At 37.7% G+C, this 26,334-nt stretch overlaps 1 long non-coding RNA gene across 3 annotated transcripts in view; it reads left to right on the top strand.

The window, feature by feature from the left end:
* LOC140633832 (uncharacterized) overlaps nucleotides 1-26,334 on the top strand; it is a 55,821-nt gene that overhangs the window by 10,057 nt on the left and 19,430 nt on the right. For all 3 annotated transcript variants that reach the window (XR_012031424.1, XR_012031425.1, XR_012031423.1), the window contains exon 3: nucleotides 4,758-4,888. This is a non-coding gene — a long non-coding RNA (uncharacterized lncRNA). The remainder of the gene's footprint in view (nucleotides 1-4,757; nucleotides 4,889-26,334) is intronic.

The raw sequence follows: 26,334 nt of genomic DNA, 5'->3' as shown, positions 1-26,334 counted from the left end.
GTGTGACAGGGAGAAGCAAAAACAAGAATGAATAAATAAATAATGATTTATTTAGATGGAATAATATACAAGGGATAAAAGTAAATGCAATACTACATGGATACATAGAGACATCTCAAAATATAATTTTAAGTGAAAAAAGTAGGTTTTACATTTATTTTTGTGATATGAAGCCTTATGGTATCAGCATGGAGAACAATTTGCAGTTACCTTTTGGTTTCCCTCTTGTTTTGTGAGCTTCCTCTCACCTCCCCCTTTCTCCTCCCAGTATTTCCCTTACTTCCCGAATAAACTACTTACTTTTGAAACTATTTTTGAGGCAGCTTCTGAGGAAATCCAAACTAAGGTATGTAGTACATATAATTCAAATATGCAGGAAAAATACCATATGCATACAAAGGTACTTTATGGAAACCTCGATCTTTCAATCTTGTTTTTTCCTGTAGATAGTAATGTCTCATTTCACTTTTTCTGCTTTATATTTCTGCTTTATGTTTATGTCCTCAAGCTCTCAAAAAGACCTGTAAAATCTCTCCTGAGATAGTCAAGTATATCAGGCAAACTATTAGGCTATTAGCTCCATTATTTTCCATGAAGATATTACTCCTGAAGCCTTTCATTGCCTTTCTCTAATTTAGATTAAAAGCTTAGGTTGGCTGCACAGCTATTCTGGAACTTTACTCTGCCATTATTCTGAATTCTTTCTTCACTTCTCATATGTTGGAGCTCTCACCTCATTGATCTCAAGTCTACCTCATTTTACTGATGTTTTTTAATAACTTTCTGAAAAAAAGATGTTTTGAAATTAAATAATTTTGAGTGCTTATATGCCTGAAAATACTATTATTTTGCCCTCATGTTTGATTTATTTGAATCATTACATGATTCTAGATTAAAATCTTTACCTTCTCAATTTTTATTTCAAAAGCATTTGTTTACTGAATTCTTACTTTCAGCATTGCTCTATTAAGACCAATGCCATTGTGATTGACAGTATTCTATGTGTAACCACTTTATCTGGAAGTTTTAATCTGCTTTATCCTTCTTATTCTGAAATTTCATCAGATCTGCCTTACGGGTAGATCTTTGTATTCATTGGGCCCTTTCAATATGTAAACTTCTATCACTCAATCCTGGGAATTATTCCTATATTTTTCTTTGTTACATTCTCCCCTTTATTTTGGGGGGGGGGTTCTCTTTTTGTGGAATTTCTATTATCTGGCTGTGTAATTCTAGGATTGATTCATTTCTGTTGTCACTTTTATATTTTTATTTAATATTAGTGCTATAATAATGCTGTGTGACAATCTTCTCTAAAGCTCAGTGAAAGCAAACTTTTGTTGTTGTTTCTCACTGATCTATAGTTGGCTGGGGCTCTGCAAGGTTTGGCTGGAGTCAGCTGGACTTGGCAGATCAGGGTTTTTACTCCATATATTTCTCATCTTCCTTGGACCAATAGCTTTTCAAATGGCAGATGTTCAAGAAGGCAAATAAAAACTCATGTACCACGTAAGACTTTGCTTTGAAACAACATACTGTCACTTCTACTCATATCCTTTTGGCCTTGTAGTTCTAACTCAGCACCAATGAAGTGGGAAAATATCCTCCACTCCATAAGGGAAAGGAGGAAATAATTTCTAAAAAATAATCTAATTTATCTCATATTTCATTTTTAATCAGATTTTTTAATGACTTCCTGTTGGCTTTTTTGCAATTATGTATTTTTATTTCCAGGAATTCTTCTTGTTCTTTATTCTTTTTCCTAATAGCAACATTTTATTTTGAACAAAAAAATATTTTTTCATGTCTATCCGAAAATTTGATTTTTCTTCTCTATTTCTCAATTTTTTTTGTTTGGCTTTCTAAATTTCTTTTGGGGTATTTTTATCTTTATTATGTCTCTGTCCTATATATTAGAGGCTATATTTAAATATCTAACTAGTGATAGTTCATTGATTCAAGAGTGAGACACTTAAAAAAAAAAAAAAGAGTGAGACACTATCATTAAATGGAATTCTCTGAGCATGAAGAGAGATTATTGACTGGTGAGTTTTACCATAGGATAATTGGATGGGAGAACAAGATATTTTGTTGCCCCCTTAATGTCTGCAGAGCTTTTCTCTTTGGCTTCTCAAATTTTCCAGAAAATAATTTTCCAGTCTCCTTCCTGAGAGATGAAAGCCTGGTTGCTAGTTAGAGAGCATGGAAATCTCAACTTTCAGCCTGAAGATGTTCACCCACTCCCCTCTTTCAGGATGGCACTTTGCCCTTCATTATATCATGCTGGGCACCTTCTTTGGTCTAATTCCTCCTGATAACAAACCTTAGGTATTCTATAGGCACGTGTATGGTAACCTGTCATACAGGACAGCAGAGAGGATCTCATCAAATAAAGTTTGAAGTGATATTAAATTAACTTTAAACTGCTCAGAGTCTACCTTAGAACTCTATCACTGCCCTCAAAAGAATCTTTCTCTCCAGTTCCTAAATCTTTCCAGGTCTGCCCTATGAATTGCATTGCTTCTCATTAGCACCTCTCTTGCAAGTGACTAGATTTCTGCATTCTCAGCTGTGTTGTCAGTTATCACGCTTTGTATCTTTCCACTTTCAAAATATTTGTAGCTGTTTCTCATTCCCTGTTGTCTTCTTTCTCAATCTAGCTGATATGAGGAGAGGGTTAAACTTTTTAAATTCATCTGTTGTCATGTTACTGTACTTTTAGGAGCAAATGGAGATAAACACATGTGTTCAATATGCCATGTTTAACCAGAACTCAAACCAAATCATGCCTCAACCCTTTTTAAAAATCATCAGTGGTTCCACACAAAATTCAATTTGCAGTCTAAAGTTTGTAAGATGACATTTGTTGCTTGGAGTGCAACATCTCCACTTCTACTCATACTATCTTTGTTACTCATTACTGAAATTCATCCTGTTTTCCTAAAATGCTATATCCTTTTATTTTAGAGCATTTGCTCTGACTTCCCCTTAAACATCACCTGCTCTTTCCCCTTCCCCCAGGCTAGGATGGATGCCCATTATTTCCTCTGCAGTAGCATCCTGTGTTATGCTAGACATTTTGGCACTGCATTATAATGTACATTTAATACTGTATGTCCCACTCTGCATTATAAAGTCTAATCAGAGACTTGATCTTCTTCACTAAAAGAATATTGATATTCAATATCTATGTAACAGGTACTCATTAAAAATTTGATGAATGAATATCGCATGAGCATTAGACTCTAATCAAAGACCTGAGTTCACTTCCCAATTTCTTCCATTGACCAAGTCTGTGATCTCTGACTAGATAAAGAGTTTACTGCTTAGAGGATCTGGTAAGGTCAGTTTCTGGCTCTGGCATTTCTTAATGTGATCTCAGGAGATCATCACCTCTCCAATCTCCATTTTCTCAGTTTTAAAGAGAGTTCAAATACATGCCCTGCTGTCTACACAAAGGGATACATAGATAATATTCATAAATACACAGTTCATTTTATAAATGTATAAAATATGCTAAAATCAATCATGCTTTAAAAGCTATTGAATACCTAGCTATGTGTTCCCTGTCAAATTCTTTGCTGTGCATGTGTGAGTGGGTTTTCTGTGTGTCCTTCTGTTTAAATTATCAGCTTCTCATTTTTGTTAAGTGACTATAGTAATATAATATGATTAAGAGCAAAAGTACAAGGTTCCCCATTGTTAGCATAATTTTAAATAATTATAAATGTATTAAATATTTTAAAGTATCAGATAATTAAATTTTCTAATATTTTTCCATTGGTTATGTATTCCTATTTAACCATTGTAATTTTAATTCCATGTTCATTTTTATATAATTTTCAACAGTTAATGTAGAACAGCTTGGCAAAATATAAATGAAATTCTAGCCAATTTGGACAATTCTCTTTATTGCCTTCTGTTTCTACATTGTGCAGGATGATCTAATATTCATGAGATCAAAGAGCCAAATATAATTATAACATCTCATTTTGAAGGAGATTATACTTTGTGTTGCATACTTGGTATGGAGGCCCTACTATTGTGTGGGGGCAGGATGCACTTTTAACCATTTTTTTTACAGAACTGATTGACATCATCTTCCAGAAAATGGATGGAAATCAATTTTATGATTGATTCCTATAGTGAATTGAAAATCCTCTTTGAATCAACCAATGGCCTTTTTAAAATAAATTATCTGCTTTTTTTTTTTACCTGCAATATGATTTTCACATCTAAATTTGTCATTATAATGTTTATTTAATTACCTGGAAATTTTAGACAGGAATAAAAAAGATTTAACAAATGTATCTTTTCTCAGAACCATTTAAGAATATAATTTGTGAATGTATATTTACAAATCTTAATGTTTAAAAAACAATCCAAATGTCTTGATGGGAATGTCTTCACTGTTTGATAGAGATTTTTTCAAAGACAGGAGTTGAAAGGCACATCTCAACATAGATTATGTCACATTTTTAAACTGTTAAATTTACCTGTTTTGAGTATATTTTGAAACGTTTAGTTGGTAAAACATATAACCCCTTGAAGAATATAACTGCTTGTCTAGTAAATGTATGTAATACTTTGAGAAAGTTGTGTGCAGATACTAATTCAGAGTCACTGTAGACCAGGTTAATCTACCTGATTTGAACACTTGCTCTGTGAAAAATATTATTTTAAGTCCTATACATGTATTAACACCTTTAATTGAACAGCCTTCTAATATGGGTACTTTCACTCTTCATACTTTACAGATGAGGGAATGGGCCCCAGATGACACAGATAGTAGGTCCCAGACACAAACGCAGACATCTTGTTCCAGTGTCCCTGCTTTTCACTCTGCAGTGCTGCTGATTCCACCGTTCATCAGCTAGTAGCTTCAAAGGTAAGTAGGCTATTCTCTATTATTTCAGGTAAAACAATTTGTGGATTGGAACTCTTTGGCCACAAGAGGGCAAGCTTTGCAAATTCAATCCTGCTGAACAGTGACAGAAGTCCTGAACTCAAGACTAATTTACCTAGGAGTTTGCTTATAGCAAAGACCATGAAGTCTCAGCAGGTGCATCGTCCAACATATGTGGTTATGGTATTTTGAGTTCATAAAAATATCAAGAGGGTTTCAAGATTTGCTACATACTAGTTAAATATGTGTTAGCAGTTGAAGGATGATACATAACAAAATGATTTAGTCAAAATTTCCAAACTCCAGAACCTTTAAAAACAAAACCATGAGGCCAGTACCAGCAGAGTTGTCATAATTGGATAGACATAGTCTGAAAAGCAAGAAACTAGGTCAATAATTTCCTTTTTCTCTCCCCACCAATTCTACCTTAACATATTTATTGAGGCCTATTCCATGCCAGGAATTGTTCAAGTTGAATATAAAATGTCAATGCAACCAATATTGCTTTCTCTTTCGTCAGTGTGGTGGTCAGGTAAGTCTAAGTTAAGCTTCATTAACAAGAAACCCTCAAACCTCAGTGTCTTATCCTAGAGCACATTTATTTTTTGCTCATGTGGTATCTGATGTGGATCTGAGTGAGGCTCCAGGCAGCTGTCCACCTCATGATACTTGGGATCCAGGCTGCTTCCACATTATGGTGTCACCATATCAACTGCTGCTTCTATAATCACATGAGAGGACTGAACAGTCTTGTTCCAGCTATTAAATGGTTTGGCCCTGAAGTGACACATTTTACTTCTGTTGACAAGGCATTGGTGAGTACTAGCCATGAAAGCCTGTCTATATATATATATTCATATATATATGAATTAGAAGAATATAAATCTACTTTGTATATATATATGTATATATAGACAGACTTATATATTCATATATATGAATATATAATATATATTATTTTATATATTTTTAATATATATTTTTATCCAATAAATATATTCATATATATTCATATATATATATATATATATATATATAGGAATTAGAAAAATAAAAAAATAAAAAAAAAAGGAATTAGAAAAATATAAATCTACTGTGTGCCTGGAAGTAGAGAACACCAGAAGTTTCTCCCATATTTAGATTACTGTTTCTAAAAGACCAGAGAAAAGGTAGGCAAACACATTTATATTGTGAAAGATAAGGCATTATTCCAGTCATTTAAGTACATTAACATGATGGTCCCTATTGATTTATGAAAAGCTAAAACTCAGACACTTGTCTAGTGGCGAAGATATCAAAGGAAGTGTTTTACGCATCATATGTTTTTAAGCTTGAACCTTGGTGTTACTGACAACGATTCTTTGCTGTAGGGGCTTTTCAATGCACTGTGTATGTTTAACAGCAGCCCTGGAACCGATCCACTAGATGCCAGTAGCCAACACCCCTCCCCACCCAGATATGACAAGCAATATGCCTCCAGATATTACCAAATGTCCCCAAGAGGGTAAAATCACTCTCAATTGAGAACCACTGGTTTGAAATATCCTCCATATAATTTTCAACACCAAACCTTAGAGTTAACACAGTAACATATGCATGTGTATATGCTTTACAAGCTATAAAACACTTTACATGGCTTCAGCTCGATTAGTAAAATAATTAGAAGAAAATGGTCTTATTATATTTAACACAAGGAAACAAGTTGAAAAAGGTGAAATACTTTGTCCATATCCCAAGGTGAATAAAATGACAGGGGACAACTCTTTCTAAAGCCTTTCCCAATCAATCAATCAATCAATCAATCAATCAATAAATAAAATAGCCTTTCCCTCCAGACTTCTAAATAATCATAAATGTTTATTGAATACCTCCTATAGGACAGGCACTGGTATAGCTATAGAGGATACAAAGATAAAAGGTCTAGTTCCTGCTCTCAGGAGACTCACAGTCTAGTGGATAAAAGAGGCAAATTAATGTAAAATTACATTGGTGGTAATTAAGTGCTGCTAGAAAAGCTCCCAGTGCTTCTGAGGGAGGCACTTCATCCACAGGACCATCAGAGAAGCAGTAGAGACACCGCCAGAGACAGGGAGGAATGAGAGGAGGCAGTGGAACAAAGAGAATGTTGAATTTCATTCCAGACTCGTCACAGAGAAAAGGCACTGAAATATAGAGTGCTACTGAGCTGATCAAGAAGAGAGGAAACCACCACAGTCTGAGCTGTGAGAGGGAAGAATTGTGAAAAATTCCACTAAGCCCCAAACCTGCAGGCAGATGTTGTCTGAATAGTTGCCAGAGATACAAACATCCTTCACTTCACAGGTGTTCTCTAGTGTTGATTCAAATGAATCCCATTCAGCACCACAGAAAAGCATTAAAAAAAAAAAAAAAGCTGAGACTTTCTGAAGCAGAAGAAAAGTAAGAATAGGCTTAAAGAAAGGATTTTTTGGGGTGCCTGGGTGGCTCAGTCCATTAAGTGTTGGACTATTGATTCCAGCTCAGGTCATGATCTCAGGGTCATGAGATGGCGCCCCTAAGTCAAGCTCTGCACTGGGTATGGAATCTACTTAAGATTCTCCCCCCTTTCCTCTGCCCCTCCCCCAACTCTCTCTCTCTCTCTCAAAAAAATAAACTTTTTTTTTAAAATAAGATTTTTTTTTTATTTGAGAGACAGAGACAGAGAACATGCAAGAGAGCCAGCACAAGAAGGGGCAGAGAGAGAGAGAGAGGGAGAAGCAGACTCCCTCTGAGCAGGGAGTCCCATGTGGGACTATGTGGGACTCAATCCCAGGACCCTGGGATCATAAACTGAGCTGAAGGCAGATGCTTAAGCGACTGAGCCCCCCAGGTGCCCAAAGAAGGGATCTTTCATATAAATGACACACAATGTAACTTCTGAAAGCCTGGCCTGCTGGAAGCTCACTGGGCAGTTCATTCACCCAAGGGTTGAACTGTGGTCACATGGAACAAACTTGTTTTGCCTTTTGTGTTGACTATGTCTTGGTATTTAAATATCTTAATCATTTTTCAGTTTAAGAAAGATTTCAAAAATGTGGAGATTCATTAGCATAAATGTGATTGTCAATGTACAATATAATGGCTTGGTCAATTTAATGACAACACACTACATAAAATATACTGGACTGGCTTTGTGCTTTAATCTCTTATCTGTGATACTGGGGATTGTCACTGATGTTTTAAATTCCTTGTTTGGCAACCAGAGAGGGTGCAAAGGTTATTCTCTCACACAGGAGCATCTCCCCGCTTCAGTGATCTTTTCCATTCAGTATGACTCAGTTCACCTCTCTCTTGGCCTTGACACATATTGTGCCATTCTTTTGGTCATCCACCTTCACAACTAGCAAATAGTGACTCACCCCTTTTCCTCCCCTGCTATTATCTCACCAGATCAAGCTCACTTAACCTTGGGGCAGGTCCTGCCTAACCCTTGTCTGAAATCCCACTTCTTTTTCTGATCTGAGGCATTAAATTAGTCCCTGCTACCTGCTTTCAGTTCTTTCCGCTATTGGCAGTTTAGGAGTCCTCCTGTGGATGGAGGCAATAATTCTTCACCAGGACTAATTCCTACCCAATCTCCCTATGAGCCCCCTGCAGAAAGACAGATAGTGGGAGGGGCAGCCTCTGTGAACTTGATTTTTTTTTAAGACTTTATTTATTGATTCATGAGAGACACACAGAGAGAGGCAGAGACACAGGCAGAGGGAGAAGCAGGCTCCCTATGGGGAGCCTGATGCAGGGACTTGATCCTCAGACCAGGATGCTCTGAGCTGAAGGAAGGCACTCAATCGCTGAGCCACCCAGGCATCCCTCTGTCAACTTGATTTGACAAATCTTACAAGAGTAAAATTAGAGAGATCTATGGGCAGGAAGAGCAGTTTAAAGATTTTTTTTTTTTTTTTTAATTTATGATAGACATAGAGAGAGGCAGAGACACAGGCAGAGGGAGAAGCAGGCTCCATGCCGGGAGCCCAACGCGGGACTCCATCCCCGGACTCCAGGATCAGGCCCTGGGCCAAAGGCAGGCGCCAAACTGCTGAGCCACCCAGGGATCCCCGGAAGAGCAGTTTAAAGCGAGGTGGAGAATCTGGGGGTGCAGAGAAAGCTCCAGTATAATTGTGACTTGGGAGGGAAGGGGTAAAAGTATGTAGTGCAGGAGGGACAATCTCCTCTGAGTTGAATCCCCTGGAGGTTCGCCCAGGGGTGCCTGAGAAGTCTGTGGGAGACAGGTTCCCTCTGCATCCAGAGAAGGGAAGCTCTGAGCTGCAGGAAGGGAGGTAGCAATAAAGGGGCGACAGCTTACAGACACAGGATTGGAAAACAGAAGAGGAAAGTGGGAAGAGAGCAGAGGAGGTGGCATCAGCGCAGCAAAAATAACCTGGGAAGGCAAAGGGGGTTCAGTGAGCAATGGGGTCTCTGTCATAGCTCTATTAGCATCTAAAAGGTTTACTGCAGCCTCCTGGTTAGGAGGAGAGCCCAGGGCAGAAATTTCAGCTCTGCTGCCTCTAGCCATGCTATCTTGGAAAATTTACTTACATTCTCTAAGCCTCTTTAGGTCATTCCTGTAGAAGTTTCCTGAGCATCTAATGAAAGGAAACACGTGCAATTGTGTCATGCCTGGCACAGAGGTGGGAGTGGAGTTGGGGGCGGTACTCAATAATTGATGAGCTCCTCCTGTCTGTCAAAATGAGGGGGGTGCAGATGACTATGGGGTGCAGCTGGGGTAGCTTGAATAGTAGATAAAGGCACAGACTTTGAGTCAGACAAAACTAGAGGATTAGACATTATATATATATTCACTATTATATATAATATATTATATACACTATATATTATATATTCACTATGTATTATATATATTATATTACATATATTCTGGCATAGACTATGTCCAATAAATTCTAGCCAATGTTATCAAGACTCCAGTATTGGAGTATCCAGTATTATATATATTATATTATATATTATATATTCACTATATATAGCATATATATATATATAATAGTTTCTGGCATAGACTATGTCCAATAAATTCTAGCCAATGTTATCAAAACTCCAGTAATTACATTGGCTTTTCATTTTTGATTGAGCATTCTCAGGGTGATAATCTATGAAATAATTTATTTCTACAAAAATGTACTACATTCTTCATTCTTATTGTGGTCAAGGCCCCAGGCTAGACACTAAGGGCAAGGCGCTTATTTAGAGATAATAAAATCTAATGCCTATCTTCAAAATGGTCACAGTCTGATGGACTGAGCAGACATATATATATTAGCAGGAAAATGGGCCAATTGCCAAATGGGAAGAAGGTGTTAATTCTTATTGCAAAGATCCAGAGTCCCCAGAAAGCTGATCTTGAAGGATGAGGATTTCAAAGGCAGATAATTGGAGGAAGGATGCCTTAGGAAATTGGAATAACTGTGCGTAAAGATTAAATATGAAAATGCTTGATGTGTTTGGAGAGTAATTTGGGGTGTACATATATTGTGAGTTGCTATAAATAATTATAACTTGATTCTTGATTTTGGTTTTTCCTTAATGATGGAACTATTTCGTATTTCATAAGCCCTCATAGCGCCTTGCACAAGGTAAGCTTCAGTGAAATAAATTAAATTGAAGATGCTTTCTCATTAGATTCTAATTTCCCAAATATCCTAAGGTTTATTGCTTTTTTTTGCATGATAAGTTTATTTTGTAGAGCCATTCCAATTAATATGCTTAGGTGTCTCTGCTGACAGTGTTTCAGAAATAATAATAGCATGACTTTTTAAATTTTTCATAGCAATTTTGGTGGCTTTAAATAATTCATCCTTCATACTAGATTCTGTAAAACTATGTAACAATTTAGCCACCACCGCCTTTTGATTCTGGCTGATAATTATGAGGTTCCTTTCTGTCAAGTAGTAGCAACAAAGAAAAGCCCTCCTCTGCCTCTTTGAGTGAAAGGACATGGAGGTGGAGGTCCAGAGAATGGGTCATTTCCCCAGCAAAGGAGGCAGCCAAGCCAAAGATGTACCAGTGCTAAACGGCAATGAGCCAAAGACTGATGAGCAATGTTGTAGTCAAATGCACTCAGCTGGATTATCCAGTTCTGACCTACATGAAAAGGAAGAAGGAGGAAGGAGAGAGAAGGTATTGCAGAGGCAAGAATGCTGTTCACAATCAGAAGTATTACAGGAGGGATCCAGTCCTCACATGTATTTTAATCCATTTTGTTTTGTAAGAACATAAGGAAGTAAAGCAGAATTATGAGATTCAAAGGATTATTATTTCAATGTTTGTATTGCCAGTGAAGTATTATATTGTCAGCTGACCTTGAATTTATCTAGCTCATTCTAACATTACCAGGTTTTTCCTCACTAAACCTTCCCTTGACCCCACACTCTCCTCCAGCTACAACCTTGCTTCTTCTTCCCCCCTCCCCCCCGTTTATAGGAAAAAAAATTTACTGAAGTTGTCTTTACTCAGTTCTTCCCATTCTCCATTGTGGGGATTAGCAGTAATCTCCACGGGATTAGTTCAGTGTCAGCCCTGAGCATTGCTCACTGGGCCCCTGGCTGCATTTACACAGGGGAGGACTCCCATCCCATTATTGACACGTCCTCTTCTCTTTCCCCTAGGTGGCCACTCTGCTTCTCCTCCTTCCTCTTTGCTGCCCTTTCTTGGACTTCCTTTGTGACCCATCATCCTTAATACTGTGAGATGGTGGTGTTCCCAAGGATCCCAGTTTTCTCCTTTATCTACATTATTCCATGAGTGAAATCATCCCATTATATATATATGTATATATGTATATGATTTATATTGTATTTTGTTGATTCCCACGTGTTCATCTCTGACCTGTACTATGAACTTCAATTCAGACATCTATATCTACCACCTACTTCTAACAGCCTAAACTATACTCTCAATTCCCACCCCACAACTTGCTCTCCCAAAGTTTTCACCATCTCAACAAATGTAGTCCCCACTTTCCTGTTGTTCATGCCCTAAATCTTGAAGTCATCCTTGAATCTGTTTGTTCTCTTACGCCCCATCCAATCCACCAACCATTACTTTCACTCCATATTATAAAAATATTTAAAATTGACTGCTATGTGTCTGGTACTGATCTAATGCTGAAGATACAGAGAAGATAGAGCAGACCAAAAGCCGTGGTGACTTTAAAACAGATTGAAAATCAAGCCACCTTTCACCTCCTACATATCACACTGTTACCACTCAAGACAATGCCACTCACCTGTCACCAAATTATGGCAGGAGTCTCAGGCTTCTACTCTGTGTCCCCACCATCTCTTGTCTCCACAGCAGCCAGAGTGATCATTTAAAACGTACCTCAGACCAGGCTTTTTCTCTGCACATAACTCCCACAATGGCTCCTGTGGGAGCCAAATCTCACTCTGAACAAAATCCAGAGTCCATAACAAAACCCACAAGGCTCTCTATGATCTTGGCCTTGCTATTGCTCTGATACCCACTAGCACCCTGCCCTCTCTGACTTTGCTGCAGCTTCCCCAGCCTCTTTGCTTTCCCTGCCCCCCACACCCCCCACCACCTTAGGCACCTCCCAATAAACAACCTTAGTTCTTGGGGCTTGGCATATTCCCACACTTGAGATCTTCTCTAAAGTATCACCCAACTGTGGAGGCCTTCCCTCATCTTCAGTATACAATAGCATTAATATTGCCATCACTCTCTATTCCCCTTCCCTGTTTTAGATATGCATGTCTGTATGTACCTATTGCCAGTCTCTTCCATTTAAATGCAAGCCTTGGAAGGCTGTGACTTTGTTTTGCTCACTGCTGTGTCTCTATCTCCTGCAGCAGCACCTAGAAAAGAATATGCACTCAATAAATATGTATTGAATTATCCTGGAATTCTATAATTTGCTAATTTACAAGTGTGTTGATGTAAAGTCCTTTTGATGAAGGGTCTGTTTTTGTGAGCCCCCTCATACTAGATGTGTGTGCCAGTTATGGCTCAGGAGCAGGGAAGCTGAGCTTCCTGGTGACCACATTAACATTCTATTCTATCCAAATTAAGTGTAAACTTTTAAGTCCAAAAATTATGTATCCTGTCTCTTTGTTGTGACTAGTTTTTCATATTTGCTAAAGTATTAAATGGAGAGTCTGTTGTAAATAGGTGGTTACAAACCCCCTGGGAGGTAGTACAAGTCATTAGCACTCAAGGGTTTATGGCTCTGCGTGTCAAATTAATCACTTCAGAATTAGGCATGTGGATAAGCCATGAAGTCAGGTGAACTATGTATAGAGGAAATAACTATATGCTCTTTGATCCTTAGATAGTAACCTTTGTAGGACACCATTTCAATCTAGCAGCAGGGTAGAGCAGTTGAGAAATCATGATTTAAAGGAATCCACATGCAGATATTCTCAGAAAAAAATCACTTGGCAGCCCTAAAAAAAAAAAAATTAAATAAAAGAGAAGGTATCCATGCAATAAGACGACTGGCTCTTTATTCAGCTACTACTACCCAATTCACCCCCACCTAAGCTCCAGCTAGATAAAACATTTTACCATTCTGTGTCTTCTTCTTAAATGTCTGAACATTATTACATGTACTTTTATATGCTTGGTCTGTCCTTGCCTATCACCTGGGTACTGCAAAATCTGTCTATATGATCCAGGTCCAATATTGCCTTCTTGGTAAACTCTTTTTCTGAATCCTTTGAAGATTTCATTGCTTTATCTTCTCTGCAGTTATATCCATTATAGCATATGCCTACCATAGAATCTTGCTTGTGGCTTTACCATATTTCTGTTATCTCCTTGAGGTTCAGAAATAACGTCATTATTGTTATACCTCCAGCACCTGATCTACATGTCTTCTTTAAAAAATTTTTTTTATTATTTATTTGACAGAGAGAGATCGTGAATGAGGAGAGGGAGAGAGAATCTGAAGCAGACTCTGCACTGAGCACAGACCCTCATGTGGGACTCAGTCCCACAACCTTGAGATCATGACCTGAGCAGAAACCAAGAGTTGGACACTTCACCAACTGAGCCATGCAGGCACCCCCCCCCCCATAATGTCTTCTTAGAATGAAACATCTTCTCATAATTTTGTTGAAATTAAGAAAATAGTCTCAAGTATTATGCCTATAAAGTGTATTTTAGACTTCCAAAGATCCTAGAATCTTATATAATGCAAACTTGTTCATATGAAACAGGATACATCAGCATAATCTCTTTTCCTATCTCAGATGCACAGACTAGTATAATATAACATTTTGCCTCCTTAAGCACCTTGTTTACAATAATATGATTCATCTCTTTCTCTGCTGAAGAGCTTGAAACATCATGTTGGGATCAATTCAGCCACCCTCCTAGGATTCTCCATTAAACAGGAAGGAAATGGTTATTTCTGGCTTGTTTTCCGTCTATGTTGGGCTTATAGATGAGCAAACTAAAGCACCAGCTTGTGGAGCCAGCTTACTCAGTTATTCTCTAAGACCTAGCTAGAAAATAACTAGTTCATTTTTTTTATTTCCCCTTCAGAACTTCATTCCTAGTTTTTGTTCTCTCAGCGATAATATCTAAGTATTGATCAAAAAATCTTAATTTCAATATTTAGTTATCACTGATTATCCTTTGAATGTCTTATAAATAATTTCTATTTTTTAAAGATTTTATTTATTTATTAGAGAGAGAGAGACAGAGATAGTGAGAGAACACGAAAGCTCTCCACTGAACAGGAAGCCTGAGGCAGGGATGAACCCCAGAACCCTGAGATCATGACCTGAGCCAAAGGCAGTCACTTAAACAACTGAGCCACCTAGGCCCCTCTCTTCTTTTTCTTCTAATAGCATGATGTTTCTTTTTCTTTTTCCTTTTTCCTTTTTTTTTAACAATTTAACCAAATTATGCTTTATATTGTTATTGCTATTGTTAATTACTAGATTTTCAATTCATATATCTACCAGCCTTATTGCTCGATGTTTATTGACTTTGTCCCTGAAAGAAAAGTGCCTTAAGGACAAGGACTGATTTTTATAAACCCTTCCTGATCCTGGAAGATGCTTCATCACTATAAGTGCTGCCTCTGGGTGAGCCTATCCTTGGATTCTTTTGAATCTTGATGAGACAGAAATTGCAGAGCATTAAAAAAAAAAAAAAAGTATAGAAGGCTTATACTCTCCCTTTATTCCCCTTTAACCTCCATACTAAATACTACCTTTGCAATGTTTGCAGCCCCCTGCTGCAGGTGACATTCTTCAAGCTTCCAGGCTTCTGCTTCTGCTTCTGGGCCTCAGGGTGGGTGAAACTGCTTTGGAAAATGCAGAACTGTTTTGTCCTCACTCTGTAGCTAAAGGCCACAGGGGAGCCCACTAGGAGGTCCAACAAAGAAAGGGTGTTCTCCTCCTTCTATTTACAGTCCCCTGGAAGGAAGCTGGGTGTTCCTGGTAGCATGCGATTATAATTTCTGATCGCCTTATTTGAGCTACAAAGAAACAAGCTTTTCTTTAATAGTTATAAAAATATAAAGCAGCAGCAGGCATGATTTCTTAACAAAAGGTCTTACACAGCTTTGCAGACATTCCTTTTGCTTCCCTCTCTGCAGATGGGCAATCTAGCTCCCAGGGCGGGCATGTGGACAGTACCTGTTAACCTCCTGTGTTCCTGTGAAAGGGAAAGGGAAATCACTGCATGGCCAGTCGGGGGCTCAGGTCCTGTGTAGGGTGTTTCCCACAGCACCTCCCTGATATGGCACTTGTTAAATATGGATAGAATTAAATTATTATTCTTTTCATGCCCTTCACTCTCTCTACTTCTCAGCTTACCACAGTGTATAGCTCAGGTGCTTAAACATGTTTGTAGCATAAAACTGGCTTAGCCTCTTTTAAAGAGTTGCTGAGGGATCCCTGGGCGGCTCAGCGGTTTGCCGCCTGCCTTTGGCCCAGGGCGTGATCCTGGAGTCCTGGGGTCCAGTCCCACATCAGGCTCCCTGCATGGAGCCTGCTTCTCCCTCTGCCTCTGTGTGTGTGTGTGTGTGTGTGTGTGTGTGTGTGTGTGTGTGTGTCTCATGAATAAATGAATAAAATATTTAAAAAAATAAATAGCTGCTAAAATTAATACTAGAATTTACATTTGCTGCATCTGGTTTCTTTCTTTCTTTCTCTCCTTTCCTTCTTTCTTTCGATCCATTTAGGCACAATGGATCATATGGTCTAACTCTGTTGTGATTTGTATTTCAGCTTAAGCAAAAAATAACCCATTCCTTCCCCTGCAGATCAGTTCCCCTAGAAACCAATGGCATGTCTCAGGGACACTGAGAATTCTCCTCCAGAGATCCACATTTTCTTGCCAGAATATTTGGATACATTTTGATAAAATTTTGGCCTTTTAATTTCACCCTTGTGTCCCACAGCAGATATAATTGTTTGGAGCCAGTCTAAATCCTAAGCAGTCTAGAGAGTAGGTGGAAAAAAAGACAACTCTTGTCTCATGGGCCATAATTTTAGGGAGAGCTAGGTTATTTTCAAATGGAACAAGTCTCACTGAATTCACTATTAAACAGATTTAATATCATTGCTTTAGACAGGTACTCTAGATTAAGTCAGAGTTAGCTCTTCTCTTGTTACTAGAATTCATGAGAAGGTCATCTTTGACTGTAGAGAAAAGAGTCATTTCCCCAAAACCTAACTTTTAATGGTGATTTCTCAACCTGTTTGAACCCCTAATTCTAATGTTGAAATGAGATTGTAGGGGTGACTACATTTAGACAAGGCCATCAAATCCTGTCAGTGATTTATTGCTCCCTGATGTTCTTTGAAACTCTCACTTGATGCTTTGAGAGAAGAGCATCCCATTTATCACTTCCTGACCAGTTGATCATTGATTTAAAAATCAATCTTCAGTGTTTGGGGAAATGTGGGTCTCTCCCTCTCTGTAAATAGTAATAATAATAATAATAACCATCTTGGACAGGTAATTCATGAGTGCCATTTGAAGTTGAAAGCCGAGTTCCTAAGTTATATCAAATTTAACTTTAAATACAATATAAAAATGAATAATAAATCCTTGTTGGATGTTCTGGGACAGCTGCCACAATAATCACAGTAGAGTTTTGGTTGGAAAGCTATAAGGCATCAGATCACTATGGATTTATGGAGTGGGGATGGGAGACATTTATATTTCTGTTTTGAAGTCTGAAGACAACTGCCCTTGAAGTCAATATTGTTCACTTGGGTGGAAAAAAAAAACCCTGCTTTATTTCTGTACTTTTTCTGAACCGTAAAAATTAAATTAATTTTTAATGAAGATTACTTTAACTTGCAAGATCATCTGGATGACATTAACTTCAAAAAATCATTTTGATATAGTATCATCTGAATTAATTGCTGTGGAAGGATTTAGGAATTGACACCAATTCACTTTCAGCCTGAAGATTAACATCTCATGCAAATTGCCAAAATAACCCCATCTAATTTTACCTGATTTGAGGTATGCCTGATTAATGATGGTTAGTGCTCTTTATTTAGAAATTAATTTACAATTACCCACAAGGAACATAAGAGAGATACCAGAGTTTTTCAACTGTCCCAGTGTGATGAAAAGCCCTGGGCTTTGTTTCATGGCTCTGTGCTAAGAAGAACCTAGGCTAGTGTGTGTCAGATTATTCCTGCTTCTCAGAAGGCGGGAACATTTTTTATAGCACTGACATCATCAAATTGTTCAAATTGGAACTAAGCCTTTTGCAGTTAATATGTCTTTCCTACTTGGGCGAATAAATTGTGGTTTAATCAATAGGGTCATGTACAAGTCCCCTGGATATCATTTTCTTTTTAATTTTAAGAATCATCTCACATTGCTCTTTCTTAAAGTATCCAAGGACAACTCTCAGAGCATGTCTTCAGTATTTATGAATAAGTTTCAGAAACTGGGCCGTTTTGTCTGTGGGACAAAACAAGAAAAACTGGAAGGAACCGAGTGATTCTGATGTCGGCTCTTGTAGTCTTTTTTCCCCTCTCTCCCTCACTGATTCTTCTTTGAATCTTAGCTGAAAGCATTCTCCTCCCTCTCCTATGGCTCTGTGCAGAATATTACTCATTATTTGCCTCGGGAGTCATACTATTTTTAGTAGCTCAGTCAGGGGTTTGGGGATACAGTTTGAACAAATGCTACAATTCAAATAAAGAAAACTCTAAGGATATCAGGTTCCTGACACTGACACTGCAGCAGAGAGACAGATGAGAAGGAAAGCAATTCAATCTCACCATCATTTGAGACCTATGGGCGGTGTAGAGAGCTTCTAGATCTTCTGTTTTACCAGACCTCAAATATGTCCTAAGAGTGTTCTGGCACAGACCTCCTCATCCCCTTTTTCATATGGGAGGTTGACCACTCCTCACACGCTGTACCCTCAAAAGAGAAAAACCTTCAGTACAGGGGTTTTCTCCCACAACTGTGTTCCAGGTCCTCTGACAGACGGCAGGAGCAATAGATTTGCCTTCTAAGCAGCCGTGTATCTGAGGGAGTAGCACAGAGCTAGCAAAAACTTCTTTTTCTTGCTTTTTCTTTTAAAATAGAAGCACATTCTCTGGTGACCTATTATAATCTACTCCAGGGATTCCCCTCAAATCTTCTATTTAAGAAAAAGGATAGTAAGTGGAGCGGAGGCAATATGCAGGTGACGGAGAGGGAGGGGCAAGGAGACCACTGCTAGTCCTTTAGGGGGGATAACCTGGTGATTGCAGCCAGAACATAGAGACTCCCCATAATCTGACAGACGTTGGCTGTTGCATTTGCTGGAGAAAAAACTGTTATGAATAGAGTGTTTATGTCCCCCTCAACAACTCATGTGTTGAAACCTAACCCCCAATGTGATGAGTGAAGAGGTAGGGCCTTTGGGAAGTGATTAATGCCCTTATAAAAGAGGCCCCAGAGAGCTCTCTCACCTGTTTCCATCAGGTGAGGCCACATGAGAGAAGACACTTGTCTGTGACCCAGGAGGTGGGCTCTCACCAGATACCAAATCCACCAACACCTTAATTTTGGGCTTCCCAGTCTGTGGAAATGTGAGAAATAAATTTCTTGTTTGCAAGCCACACAGTCTATGGCACTTTGTTATAGGAATCTGAGCGGACTAAGACAGAAACCATTTCATACAGTACAGAATCTCAGTATTACTCGCAGAGCTATTGTGTGGTTTGTTGCCAGCATGACAGTGGGTAAAATCCCACTTTCCTTCTCCCCTTTCCCTCTCTGTAAATACACCCACCCACCCACACTCTAAAACAGGGCTTTCTATTCAGAAACTTTAATGATGAACCCTTTGATTACAGGCAAGATGCAGCCACATTTCTTCAGCATTTTCCCCCTATTTATGTGATTAAGGCACGCTTCCTTTAGGGAATCTTGCTGGAAGGAATCCCCTTTTTTGCCATCCATTTAATTATGCCTGAACTTTCTGTAGCAACCAAACTAGCCATGGTTTGGTAGTGTGGCCATGTGAAAACTTTAGAGCAAGATTCTTCTTCCTTGTACCCCACTTATAATGACAGACTATTATACAATCTAAAGTCAGATTTAAATAAAGAATATATCAGTATGCCATCTTAGCAACTAGCATGGATTCTAAATAAAAGGTAGGGAAGTGTTACATTTTTCATTCCACTTCAGATGTATCTCATTAAAAAAATAATTTAATAATAAAAAAATCTTAGTTTTTCTACTTACTATAAATGATCAAATAGAGCTATTCAGATTAGCAAGTGAACTGAAGGATAGATTCAATTTTGAAGATATGTTGATAATTACCTCCCTCTTTAATAATCTAATTAAGGTATATCAAGCATGTAGATATGCACCTTACCATTTTCCAGCATGATTTTTCTTGTAATTATTACATTGAATCACTGGTTTCTCCTCCTCCTTATTTATTCCTTTATGGATCTCTTTGGAAAACAATAGATGGTATAATCATTCCTCTTGCTAATTATTTCAAAAGAAAATGGAAATAAGTGTGTTTCATAAAAAAAAAAAAAAGAATACTGGATACTCTCTTGGAACATGTTAAGTGTTAAAGCCAATTATACCTAACTACTTTATGTGGGCAAGTAGTAAGACTGGAGAATTGTTAAAGTTTTTTCAAAACATAGCACAAAAATTAGAGTAATATAAAATATCTCAAGTTGTGGGCATATTTGGGTATGTGTACATACACATGCATTTTCAAAAGATCTAGGCAATATATATATTCAGTTAAGTCTAGTTTTCATTGAATGATTAGCATGGTATATATTTTTACGGGATAAAATTATCATTTTGTCCATTAATATTTTTTATCTATATGATGCTCTAGTAATGTCTGTTTCTTTTGAAGTTATATTTAGCATTAAATTTTCATATCAATATTTGCCATTTTAAACTAAATATGGATAAATTCTTAATAGACAAACATTTATCAAGTGCTTCTTCTATGCCAGGTACACTGCTTCTCAAATGACAAATGATTTAAGGAACTAGGAATGCCTAGCCTATGACAGATAAGATCGATGCAGACCTCTCTCTATAACACAGTTCCCATATTTGAAAAATTGACTGTGGATAAGAGATTCACTTTACACAGCATAGCTCCAAAGACAATAATATTCATTTTTATTCAACAGACATTTATAAGAACCTTCCATGTGCCAGTCACTGTCGAAGATGTTAGAGATACCAAGGCAAATAAGATATTTCTCTACTTTGAAAAAGCAACCTGTCCGTTGGAAGTCAAATAGGTCAAAGCTTCAGGGAAGACAATTTCAATCTAGCACAAAAATTTACTAACAATTAGAACTATCCACAAATATTACAGAGAGTCTTGGAGCTCTCATGAGTAAGTTTAGCTGTGATACTCCTAGGATGGGGTATAGTAGAGGCAGAGTCCAGGGCAATGGACTTAGTGGCCATAATGTTAGACATGAGTGAGTGAAAAAATGTCAGGATATAGATATTAGGCCAAGGTCAGTAGTGGGAAAGCAAGTGGGCACTGGGAGCTATGTAAGGAGAAATCCAGAAGCTAAGTCAGCAATAAAGCTAGAGATGAGTCAGAGGAAGAGCTTCAGCAGTTCAGGTAGTGCATGATGAAAGTTACTGGTGAACATGACCACCTTGGAAGCCTGTGGGAGATGCATTCTTAGTGTGAAAAAAAAAAAATCTGCAAAGTCTCTGAAAACCACGCAAATGCCAAAGTTAATAGGGTAGTCATATTTAATAAATAAAAATACTAGTCACCTAGTTAAGTTTGAATAAGTATGTCCCATGCAATATCTGGGACATATTTATATTACACTTTTTTCATTGTTTATCTGAAATTCAAAGTTAACTGGACAAAATGTATTTTATCTGGCAACCCTAACCAAGTTATCATCAGTCAAGATCATGTAAAGAGGTTCCAGTCATACATAGAATTGAGTTAAGTTTAATCATTCAACAGGATTAATGAGATACCTAACATTTGCCAGACACTCTGCTCAACATTGGGAGTACAAGAGTGACCAAGACAGATATGGCCCACTGGGAGAATAAGACCATTGTATATAAGTGTTGTGGTGAAGGAAGCACAGGGTGTTATGCAAGCACACAGAAGGAAGATCCAACTCATTCCAGAAGGATCAGAATATCTTCACCAAACATATGACTAAATCCAAATAGAGTTGGTCAGAGGAAGGAGCAGGTAAGTGTTACTGATAGAGGAAATAGCAAATATATGAGATTGAGCAGGGATCATTCAGGAAGATGCAAATGATTCACTGAGACTTGAGTTTGGAGTTACAAAAGATGAGTCTGAAACAAGAACTAGATTAAGAAGGGCCTTGGAAGCAGGAAATCTGGAGGCTATCTGAAGAGAAATGGAAATCTCCAGAAAGCTCAACAGGCCAAGGATAGATATGGAGGAGATCATGTGATCAAATTTGTATAAGAGATGTAAGTAGGTGATCAGGTTGGTGACATAAAACATGCCCAGTTTCAGTGCCCTCTCACAAGACCAACTAACAGCTATCATAGAGAAGGTGCTATTATGAAAATCCCAGAACTTGAGGTGAGACTGAAACACCTCTCCCTGGACCACAGGGACCTGGTAGGATCACATTAGAAGGGTAAGAGAAGTGGCCACACTCTGACCAGATAGCCACATTCCCTGGCTGGCACAGAACTGCACTGAGAGGGCCCCCTCGGACCTGTGGTTTCTCCAGTGGGAAAAAGAGAGTACAAGGTAGACATCTAGCTCCTCCAGCATAGAGAGACACTCCATGGAAGGTCCACTGTGGTCTTGCTTCAAAGGGACCACAGAAGCATCAATGGGGTTTAACCCCTGGATATTAGATTGGGATAGAGGAGTGGAGTCAACCTTACAACAAACACAAAATTGAAATAGTACTACTGCATGATCTAGCAATTCCACTTCTGGGTATATATCTGAAGGAAATAGAATCACTATCTTAAAGACATAACCACACTCCTATGTTCATTGCCGCATTATTTACAATAGCCAAGATATAGAAACAACTTAAGTGTCCACTGATAGACAAATGGATAAAGAAAATGTGATATATTCCTGCCATTTTCAACAACATAGATACCTCTGGAGGACATTACGCTGAGTGAACTGACAGCCAAAGAAAGACAAATATTATGTGATCCTACTTTATATATGGAATCTAAAAAACTGAATTCAGGGATGCCTGGGTGGCTCAGTCAGTGAAGCATCTGCTTTCGGCTCAGGTCATGACCTTGGGGTCCTGGGATCAAGCCCCAGGTTGGGCTCCCTGCTCAGCGGAGAGTCTGCTTCTCCCTCACCCTCTGCCCCTGCCCCTGCTCATGCTCTCTCTCTCAAAATAATTAATTAAAAACTGAATTCATAGATATAAAAAATATTGTTAGTTGCCCTAAGCATGGATTGTGGGGTTGGGGAGAGGAATTGAGTGAAGGAGTTTATAAAGGTACAAACTTCTGGTTATAAGATAAATAAATTTTGAGAATGTAAGGTATAGCATGATGACTGTAGTTAGTACTACTGTATTATATATTTGAAAATTACTAAGAGAGTAGATCTTAAAAGTTCTCACCATGAGAAAAAAATATATAACTGTGTAAGGTGACAGATACGTTACCTAAGGTTATTGTGATAATCATTTCATACTATATACATTATCAAATCATATGTTGTGCATCTTAAACTCATATAATGCTATACACTAGTTATATCTCAATAATATGGGAAAAAGAGATATAAACAGTGGGAAAACACAGAAGTGATAAGTTCTATAAATATTTAGGAAGCAAAAAAAAATATTTAGGAAGCAGAGTGAACAGGATAAGTGTCTGTGTGTACTAAGAGACAATAAGGAATCAATATAGGTCTATTTTTTTATTCTATTTTTAATTCTTCTGTGTCACCAGAGAATTGATAATGATCATGCCAAATGCTTTGAAAGGGAATATTAGAGGAAAATCATCTTGTTTTGAATCAAAGCACATATACTTTGAGGTCCTATTAACAATAGAATCTCATATACAATTGTATTTACTATCCTGGAGCTTAGGAGGAAGCTATATGCTCAAGAAACAGATTTGGTAACTAGCAACATGCAAATAGCAATTGAAGTCAGAGGGATAGATGCCCAAAGAAGTTGACAAAATGAGATAGGTTTTAGGGCAAAGCCCTGTGGGGCATCAACAATTACAATGGAGATGAAATTGAAAGCCTAAAGAGTCAATCACTTGTGTGACAGTTGATGTGTTGGTTGTTTTTGTTTTTTTGTTTTATCTACCCCAGGCCTCAGTTTCTCAGTTTTTTCATTTCTAAAATACAGGATCATCACACAGTGCCTGAAACAGGCAGGTAGTCAACAAATTTAGCATTATGGTCTGTACGTAGCTGTTATCTTAACTGCTCACTGGTTCACATATAAATTTCAGTGCTTCTTAACATTTGGTTTTAATTGAGCCCTTGTGAAAACCTGATGCAAGTGTGCACTCTCCTTCCAGAAAAAAATGCCTGTGAAGAATGCAAATCAAATATCTGCATGCAATTTCAAGGGACATGTAGATCTCAGAATCCATCCATAACTCCATCTCTGTAGCGTTATCTGAAGGAGTGAGACCTTCAGATTGTGTATATACTATTTTACCTTGGTTCTGGTGCCTCAAGCTTAAGTCCATTCCAATTTTCAGGCTGTAGCAGAACCTAGGGATTTTTACATTTAAGACACAAGTAGGTACTCTTGTTCTCCGTGGACATATACAGGGTAAGAATAGGAAAGGTGTGAAAACTTTCTGCCATATATTTTCCAACCACCTCATTTGATAACCAGACAAAGGACATAATGCCTTTTGATTTTCCAGCACCATACATGACATGACTTCAACCTCTTTGGGGTCCAGTAGCAGCGGTCCACTATTCACCCATGAGTGAAAATCTCTTGGCTTTTCTCTCCCTTGCTTTTCTTTCCTTCCCTAGCTTTCTTTTATTCTTTTCCCTTTTATTCCAGAATTTTCTGGTTCTTTCTTTTAACTGAATACAATATGGAAGAAAAATGTAGTTTGGGTTTTCTATTATCTTTATTGAATACATTTTATATTCCCTCTCTCGAATTTTAAATAATCACACCTTTTTAGCCCTCACTTAGACTCGTTCCTCCCCCTCCAAAAGAAAGTATGTCCAACATATAGGCAGACTTAGATTAGCTTTTCTCCCAGTAGAACAGATGCTTATTCTGTAAGCTATCTTGTGCTGTAGCTATGTTTGGTTTTGTTTTCTAATTTTTTTAATTGTATTTTATATTTTTGGTTTTGACACTCCAAATTGAAATGAGTTTGCTGGGGCTAACGGTAGCCATTAGAACATGTATTTTTCAAAGACAAATTTCCCTTAGTATTTCCTTCTTTTCTGACTCTGTTTTAGAAGTTGGTGGCTGCTGTCTCATAGCTCTTTCCAGATTGTATTTTTCAACTATCAGGAAAGCCAATATCTTTATAACATATGGTAAGGAATGACCTTGAATTTTTTTAATAGATGAAGTGCAATCTCCATTTATAAAATTATATTAACATGTCTGCATATTTTTAAGCCTGTTGACTTTACTTCTGTCATCAGAAGTCATGTTCGGGGAACAATAAAGACTGTCATTTTAAACTGTGTATACACAAATCACTGGTAGTGTGCATCAAGCCATCTGCTCTGCCCAGGGCTTTTTTTTCTTTTTTCTTCCTCTATGCATATCTTGTTCTATGCATAACTGTGAAAAGGTTTTAAAATGATAATGTTTTATGCTACCCAATTCCTATGCTACAATTTTCATTACCTTGTCTTATGAAGAGATTACTTCTGATAAAGTAGGTGCAAAATCCCAGCATTAGACTTGTCCTTTTCCCTTCCACATATCACTTGTCATTTAAACCAGTAGATCTTCAAATGTTATCTTCTAGATATCTTCAAATGCAGTCTCCTCTGGAGCATAATTATAATTTCAATAAATCTGATTGCTATTTGAAATCTATGTGTATTAATACATTCAGAGCTTGATTATTTCAATCAGAGGGGTTTTCCGCTGCTGCTTCATGAAGGGACAAAAAAACAGGAAAGTAATCTTGACAGTTTTGATTCTGAATGGAAGTAAGTACCTGGCTTCATTGTACAGACTTTCCCCTGAGCCCCACATTCTTCTTCCTCTCCTCTCCTTACCCTATTATCAGAATTAGGCAACCTGTGTCATGCAAAGATACAATCACTAACTTATTCTTGATATGACATCAACATTCTTTGGTAGTAAAAGGCAAGGTTTTTCTTCTTTCAAATTCTTGAAGAGTAGTTCTGTTTACTACTAAGTCATCTTCTGAAATGTCTTCTTCCGACATCCCAGAGGGAAAGAAATGTACCAGATTACCAAATGTAGCTATAGGACCCCACTTCCTATAGTGCTCAGTCAACTCATTTGTATATATATGTTCAAATTAATATCTGAGGAGGATTGGGTAGGGCTGCCATCCCAAAATGAAGGCAGTTGGAAAGATCTATTCTTTTGTTACCAGTCTTTGAAGAAAATCCCATATCTATCATCCAGATATTAACACAGAAGCAAGTAAAACTGCTTGTTTTCTAATTTTTTTTTTAATTTTCTAAGTCTTTAATATCTGGATGATATTAACACAGAAGCAGTTTTACTTCAAATGATGAATATAAGAAAAGTTATAACAGAATCCATGTTTGCTATATGAAGCAGATGTATCAATGTCAGCAATGTTCAGAATTCATAGATAAGATGTTTTAGAAGTTTCCAAAGCCAGTGAATCCTTCAATACCTGTAATGAAGACATGGGGAGGTCATTTGGAATATTAAGTCAGCGATCACTAGAGACTTTGGAACCTGATGTGTGCTAGTGCATGGTTCTTCCTG

This window comes from Canis lupus, chromosome 1, assembly GCF_048164855.1.
Source record: "Canis lupus baileyi chromosome 1, mCanLup2.hap1, whole genome shotgun sequence".
In the NCBI taxonomy this organism is placed as follows: Eukaryota; Metazoa; Chordata; class Mammalia; order Carnivora; family Canidae; genus Canis; species Canis lupus.
The sequence above is the reverse complement of the archived record's forward strand: the minus strand, read 5'-3'. Positions and strand labels throughout refer to the sequence as shown.